The sequence below is a fragment of the Gallus gallus genome, chromosome 1, assembly GCF_016699485.2.
Source record: "Gallus gallus isolate bGalGal1 chromosome 1, bGalGal1.mat.broiler.GRCg7b, whole genome shotgun sequence".
NCBI lineage: Eukaryota > Metazoa > Chordata > Aves > Galliformes > Phasianidae > Gallus > Gallus gallus.
In genome coordinates this window covers 135,370,279-135,378,486 of record NC_052532.1, presented here as the reverse complement: position 1 = coordinate 135,378,486, position 8,208 = coordinate 135,370,279, and the positions used below count along the sequence as shown (strand labels likewise).

Genomic DNA, 8,208 nt, shown 5'->3' with positions numbered 1-8,208 from the left:
CATAAATAGTATCCAACTACTAACCCCACGTATGTGTTATACAGTAGCGAGGGGACTAATAGCATTAGATCTTGACAAGCAGAGATGGGTAGTGCTCCTTGCTCTACCAGAGCCAGCCTTTGGAGAGTTGGTTTTTAATCTCTTTCCTCTCTATTAAATGAACAACTCAAATGAGATGAATTGCCTCGAAAGCATTAATTTATTTTTTCTCCATGAGACTCCTTTATAAAGATCTACTTTCCATCCCTGAAAGAAGGGAGAAAAAAATCCAAATAAAAGCAAACAACAAACAGTAAAGCAGGAGCTGTGATTTATTCAGTCTGGTCCCTTCCGAGGGTTACAACAGCTGCAGTCTGCCAGGAAGGCATCTCAGAGTGCTGGGGAATCAGCTCTGCACTCAGTACTGAAGAAGCATGGAGGATTTAGAGCCAAATTAGCTCTTTTCATTCAAAGGAAAGACAATGAATCATCACTTGTTTACACACAGTCTGTCTTACCCTGCTCTGTGCAGAGGAAGTGCTCTCACCCACATATTGCTCCACCTGACCTGTTCTTGTTCAGATTTCATTGTCAGATGCCCTTATCATCATCATCAACAACAGGAACAAAATATGGGTTTGTAGTATTTAAACTGATTCATCAAGAGTGTCAATTAAAAAGAAGACACCTTAAGGTTGCCCCACGTGAAGAAAGAGTATAAAACTTGTCATCCATATAGATTTTTCTCTTTGTTCATCCTGTGCTCGCCTGTGTGGCCTTCAGCTCTACATCCCTGGAGTTAATTACCTTTAACAGAATTTTGCTGTCCCCTCACTTTTACTGTTAAGTGTAAACTCTTTCATCATAAATTATGACCGCCATAAACTGAACCACAGAACTAAGATTATGATTATTGCTACCGCCGATAATGAAAAAGTTATCTACCACACTGGAACAAATTCCATAGCCTTTTAAGTTTCCTGCATGAATAATCTGCTATGTCCCCAGTTTAAACCTTTACTAACAGTGTCTCCCAGTTTTGAGAGCCTTGAGAGTTTAGCAGGTTAGTTTTAATTTATTGCAGCCTAAAGATCTTTACATGACCAGGAAAAAGAAGGCTCTTTGTCTAAACAGCAGGGAAGAGACAGCTGCAGGCCCATTACCTGCCATGTTAGCAATCACTGCACTGGCTGATGATGCTCACAGGGGCTAAAGCTTGTTCCGTGCTGCTGTTCTCTCTCTCCTTCCCTCACATCATCTCTTCTCAATGACTGAAAACAGTATTTTCAATAAAATGTTGCCATTGGAAATAAGTGATATACAGTGGAACAAAAGGTGAAAGCGACCTGAAAAATAAAATAAAGAAATAGAACTCATTCATTTACAGTGTGATGAGATTTCATAGAATCATAGAATCATTGCAGTTGGAAAAGACCTCTCACGTCATCTATTCCAACCACCAGCCCACCCCCACCGCTAACCATGCCCACTGACCACATCCCTCAGTGCCACATCCACACAGTTCTTGAGCACCTCCAGGGATGGTGACTCCACCACCTCCCTGGGCAGCCTGTGCCGATTTATATTACTGTTGTTGGCTGCTCGCATACTTCTTCCTCTACCAAGAATATATCATTGCTTGGATGGCTTGGATTAGCACTGAGTTCTACAGTTAGAAGAGGTATATGCAACAACATCGCTCAGATATGAAAGCAGTTGCAGTAACTTTATTATTATTATTAATAATTTATAACGAGGCATTACTTCTACTGAAAACATTGGAGAGTGTGCTAGAAAAGGCGGATATGCCATCTACTTAAATTTCTTAGATCTCGTATAAGGAGGGACAAAATTGATGGGAAAATAGCTTTGGGAAGATGTATGAATAAAAGTAATATTTGAATAATTCATTTCTCTAGAATGGCCTCTGAAGTCTTTTTCCCATTTTAGTGAAAAATGTACCATCCACTTGTGGCAGCCTATAGATGAGGACTGTGTTAAAAGGCATTTAATTCAGGAAGTGATTCCAAAAGTTTCCAACTTTCCATCCATCAGCGAGTGTTTTTGACATAGCCTGATGTTATAGGAGTTGTAATAAATATTCAATTTATTCAAGAGCTTATGTTATTTTTAGACCATTTGCTACCTATTATCAGGACATCACCTTTGAAAGAACAGAACTTCAAACAAGGAGAGACACCCAGCTCTCCCACAAGATTTCTGTGTTTGCAGGGTCTGTGGAAAACAGAACACTTTGCATTGACTAGTCTAAAATGCAGATGTAATGGAAACAGATTGGAACAGAACTGTGTTTTTAAATAGAGATGTCCCCAGAGAGGCATGATTCTTGGGACTGCACTATTCCAACATCTGTGCTCGAGGACAGGGATCAGCAAACCTCAAAAGCTGCTCCTACAGACAGAGATTCACACATCCACATTTGGGGTGGGGGTTGACTAGAGGCATCCATAGGGTAAGAGCTCCTTTCCCACGTTGAGTGGCAAATGCCACACCAACACCTGCAGCATCGTCGGGGAAGAGAGGGTCACCACTCTGTTCCTTCCCCACAGCTGTCCCCTGGCAAAACATAAAGACCAGGTCTCCAAATGCGGTCTTACACAAGAACTGCACTTTGAAAAATTTCTGAACAAACTCTGTTAGAATTCCCCAAAGTAGAAGGGCAACAGTGTTACAAAAATAAAGCAAGAAAGATGAATTGGAATAAAACATTTGGGTGGAAACGCTGAGTTGTTGCCATGACTAAAGGGAGCTAATTTATTTGCTTATACATTCTTTGTAATCTCATCTTCTCCCATGTGACTGCCAATGACTCATAGTTTGTTTACTGATGAGGAAAACATGCTTTCCAAAATCTGTACATGGAGGCATCTTCTCCGGTCAGAGCACATTCCTCCCACGCACAGAAGCAGAGATGTCCTCATGGACACTGCTCAGCAGCTCTGGGAACAGCAGGGCAGGGAAACATGGAGAAGGGGCACCTGCACAGGTGCTGCCCACAGGGACCTTTGAGGGTAGGTAGCACGGCTTGGACTTGTTTGCTTCTTCCACAGTGCTTCCCAACCTCAGTGGTTTAGAGACTTTCTGACCAGAAAAGTTGCATAGTAATGATGCTAGGATAGCTTAAGGCCAATAGCTCAAAGCCAAATGTGCTCTGCTGCTCTAGGAGGATTCAACCCTCCTGCAGACCTTTATAGGCATGGATAGCTTCTCAGGATCAACCAGGCTGGGCCATTTGCTGTTTTGTCTGGTTGCACCAACAACTCTCTGTATGGGGCTGAACCAGAGAACTGCCTGATTCAATGGCACCATAATGCACAAGGCAAACTACTTAGCAATCCCCAAAGAAAACAAAACAAGGAAGTTCATAGTTTCTAGTTCACAGATTTATATAAGCATGCTCCAGCTTCTATGCTCTATAATGAGGCCAGTCTGCTTTACTTCTGGGCTTGATATATGCCAGCTCAGACACCATTATTGGGAAATATAGGTGGAGAGACATTTGCCCTCTCCTCTCCTCTCCTCTCCTCTCCTCTCCTCTCCTCTCCTCTCCTCTCCTCTCCTCTCCTCTCCTCTCCTCTCCTCTCCTCTCCTCTCCTCTCCTCTCCTCTCCTCTCCTCTCCTCTCCTCTCCTCTCCTCTCCTCTCCTCTCCTCTCCTCTCCTCTCCTCTCCTCTCCTCTCCTCTCCTCTCCTTTCCATCCCAATAAAAATGAGCAGGAACTGAAAGGGAAAGGTGTTCCTGGGATGCTTCTTCAAATTAGTAGACAAAACTGAAAAGTCTCCATTGTTAAAGAAAAAATAAATGTGTAATTTTTGACAGAAATCCAGCAAGAATCACTGTGACAATCTGCCAACATCTCTGGAATGAATGATGCTCTCTTGTAGGTGTGTCATGCAAAAAGCTGCTATGTGATTGTTTGTCTTTCAGAGGAGCTTGCTGGACCTGGCTCCAGGAGTTGCTGTTAGCCATGCATGTTGCCCACAGCACGGCTGAGTACATCCCTCTCCTCCTGCCCCACGCCACAGCCCAGTCTGCCATTGGAGGAGACAAACAGATGCAGCCATTAGATGCAGTGGCTTTGCATCACTTCAGGCCTGCACTTACTGAAAAGTAACAAAACTGCCTGTAGATAAACATATGAGATCATCAACTCACCCATTAATTAAAAGAAGTGTTCCAACGCTGGCAGTAGCTTAAGTGGATATGGAAGACCAGCCTCATGGTAGGACTAACTACAATAGGAAGCCAGGAGGTAATCATAAAATCATAGCATCACCAAGGTTGGAAAAGACCTCCAAGATCACCCAATCCAACCATCCACCTATCACCATTTTTCCCCCACTAAACCACGTCCCTTAGTACAACATCTAAACACTCCTTGAACACCTTCAGAGATGATGACTCCACCACCTCCCTTCACAGCCCATTCCAGAACATGACCACTCTACTGGAGAAGAAATTTTTCCTAATATCCAACCTGAACCTCCCCTGGCACAACTTCATACCATTCCTTCTAGTCCTATCACTACTTATGTGGAAGAAGAGGTTGATCCCTACCTTGCCACAAGCTCCCTTCAGGTTGGTGTATTGGGCGATACAAGCCAGGATGCCATTGGCCTTCTTGGCCACCCGGGCACACTGCTGGCTTATGTTCAGACAAGCATTGACCAATACCCCCAGGTCCATTTCCTCCACACGGTCTTCCAGCCACTCTGCCCCAAGCCTGTAGCATTGCCTGGGGCTGTTGTGGCCAAAGTGCAGGACCTGGCACTTAAATATTAGTAATCTGTGAGGACTCTTAGAAGGTGAGGCCAGCCTGCTGTCTGGAAAACGAGCGACGTGCTTCAGGCTCAGCCACAGCAAGTGCCTGAGTCCACACGTTCTCTCTGTGGTAGAACCTTAGACTAGCCTTTGGCGGCCCATTTTGTGGTGTTGTCTTTTGGTTCCTTTAAGTGTAACATCATAGAGAAAGAGAAATCTCCAGGGTCAGAATAATTTTTTTTTTTTTTTTTAAGTTTCAATGTAGATGCCTAAGTGAAAAACCGCAGCTTTGAAAGCCTCCATCTTGGGCACCAGAAAACCCCCTGGTGCTTCAGGTTTTTTAGTGAAGCTTCCCCCAGGCAAATCTGTAGATGAAACTCTTTCGGCAGTGATGCCACTGCTAACATTTGTTGTACTGCAGCACTTAAATAGATCATTAACAATATTTTTAGATAGCACCTCAGCCCAGACCGACCTTGTGGCTGCTTTATTTATTTATTTATTTATTTTCCACAGCTGCAAAAGCAGGAAGCCCCATTGAGCACAGCACTTCAGGAAGGACACACAGAGTGCTAGCACATCCACTGCCTTGGAGAACGGCAACAAGAGTGGTTTTATGTCTGTTCATCTCTAAGCCTTTGCTTAAATGAAGATTCAGATGGACATGTAATTTGTCTATCTATCTCTAACCTAAAATTCTCCAGGGTGGTTGTTCAGCTTCTAAAATATTTAGATGCACACACCCACACATGGCCCATTTTTTTTCAGTGGGTTTGTATAGTTGTATGCCTCATTTGCTTGTGCAGATTCTGTCATTGAATATTCAGATAATAAATGGACATGCAAATGCACAGATACGTAGATACCAAACTCAGTCTTTTCTCATCTTTAAGTGAAAACAAGAGAAATGTCAAATGCATTTGATCACACCACGAGTAGACAGCAGTCCACGCTTTTTAAAAGGAAAGTGGGCACAGGAAGAGAAAAAAATCCAGTTACCCCACCACTAGATGCATTAAGCCAAAAATAAGTAGTTCTAAAAATATATGTACTGAAGCTGTAAGTGGGAACTATTCATAGTGGACGGTCACATTCTTGACCCCAGTCTGTGCTGGTTACAAGATAACTACATGAATTCCCAAGTCACATTGAGAAGTGCTGCACTGTATGGTAGAAACACTTGAAATTTAAGTCATGCTGACCATAAAGGAGTACTTCAGAATTTTATTTATTTGCTAATGCAAAAAAAAAAAAAAAAAGGAACTATCACGTTTCTTGAGGATTGTTTAAGTTAGACTTTACTACGCTCTTACCAGACACCTTCCATATACTTGCACTGTAGGGACATGATAATGTCATAATCAAGGTGCACAGAGAGCCTATTTGTGCATCTGCCAGAGCTGTGACTTGTGTTAAACTACAGCGTGAACATCTCTCCACTGGGGTACAGTTATTATCCATGAGAGAGCTCCTGCCTTACCACGCACTATTGCTCCCTCCGTACACAAGAAGCAGGTTTTTCCAAATTCCTTCCTGTAATTTCACAGATGTCATCCTCATGGAACTCCTGCTCAGATGTTCACCTTCATCTCTTCATACTGACCATCTTCCAGTGGCACTCACATCTCTCTCAGAGGAATCCTCCCCCTCTCTTTGGCATTTTATTTACCTCACACCTCAGCAGAAGTGATAGAGCTGCACTGTTGTGTTTCAGAGCTGTTGAAGGAGGCTTTTCTCTGCTTCCCCTCTGACTGAGCACCCTCTGTCTCTACTGGCCATCTCTCCCCCAGAGTGCAATGAGGCCTTGCTCGTGTCAGCCCCCTCCACACAGCCCCAGAGTGGAAGGGGATGTGATTTGTTTCACACCAAGAAGGCAGCAAATAGAGGAGATCACAGTCTAGGCCTACTGTGCCATAGTGTTTGTGATGGGGCATTTAGATAATGATGTGGATTTGGCTTTTAAATAGAACCACCTCTCCCTAGCAAACCCCAGTGCAGGACACAGAGGATAGGAGCACTCTGACAGACTTAAAGGGAACAACAACCCATTGGGCTTTTTGTAGGGGTTTCTTACAAACTCGTCATTTGTGGCCATGCCACAATGGTGTTTCCACAGTGGTGGAAACACTTGGTGTTTCCAAGTGTTGTCCCTGACAAAGTGATTTCACGGTGCCCAAAGAAAAACTGGCTGACATCATCTTAGACAATGATTTTTAGCTGTCAGTAATTGTACTGATTTGTTTGTCCACTGAGGGAATACGGTAGGAACTTTTAATATCTAGCTGGTGTGAAGACAGACGTGTGGGGCTCTCCTTGGAGGTCACTCCTGCTCCAGGCTCCCAGCTCAGTTGGTTAATGGGAGATACTTGGAGCACTTTGAGATACCTGAGACAGGTCTCATCCTGTCTGGCCTCCCACTCTGTGCTCCAGAGAGACATGGGTTCCCTGCAGTTCCTGTGGCACATCCATCATTTCCCAGTGTGCATCTCACATCCTCTGGGGCCATCAGGCCGTACCTGTATATGAGAGCTGAATGAAGTCTTACACTGCTGCTGATTATAATGGGACATTCAATACCTACATCACGCCTCCCTGATTAAACTGGCAAGCTGGATCTTCCCCATCTTAGTGTACATTCCCTTTTCTCTGAGACATAAGAAATAATAGGCAATTCAATAAAATTTCCTTCAATATTATGGATGAATTTAGTCAGGGCAGTTAATTTAACAAATATTTTTTTGCATGCTTTTTCATCAACGCCTAAAATGTTATCAATACTTCTTAATCGCCAGCACTCCATCTTCGTTTTTCTTTCTACAAACAAAGAAGTTTGAAAATAGTTCTGTATTATTCGTATTTTGTAACAATTTATTTCACTTCCCTCTTTAGAAAGAGGTCTGTTTCCTCTTTGGTACTGTATTCATTTTATCTGGTGCCCCTTTGGCTATCCTTAACTCATTCTGTTTTCTTGCTGTTTTTGTATTTTCCTGTGGACTTTAATCGAGTCTGACAGGCAGTCTTTCTAAAGCACACAGGCAGTTTCTGTCTCCATTTTGTTTTCCCTATCAGAAGGATTGCAGACAGATATGCTGCAAATGAGGTTTCTTTTAGAGTTCTCCAACTTTCTTATAAACTCATATTTGTTTGATCATTCAAGTGCTCCATTGCACCACGGTCACTAGTTTTATTAACAGCTTTCCAATTTGATTCCACACCTCTTTCCTCCTGTACTAAACATCTAATCTAAAACCTCTGGTTATCAGTGGCTGTCTCCTATACAGATACTTTTTTGTTTAGGGCATTTGAATTTGACTCACTGTGAGTAACAGCATCAAGCTGTCCTAGTAATCTCACATACCTCATTCCCTTCCGTTGGACAGAAATAATTCAAGGCTGACATCTTTGAAAGAATTTCAGCTGCATCAAACCCAAAAACACTGGGAACTCT

At 43.0% G+C, this 8,208-nt stretch overlaps 1 long non-coding RNA gene across 1 annotated transcript; it reads right to left on the bottom strand.

Annotated features, from left to right (window-relative positions):
- Positions 1–293: 293 nt before the first annotated feature.
- On the bottom strand, positions 294–4,661 carry LOC107051986. The gene is made up of 3 exons (XR_001464015.3): positions 4,557–4,661; positions 4,155–4,231; positions 294–1,325 (listed from the first exon to the last, which is right to left on the bottom strand). It is a non-coding gene; the product is annotated as an uncharacterized LOC107051986 (long non-coding RNA).
- Positions 4,662–8,208: the final 3,547 nt, after the last annotated feature.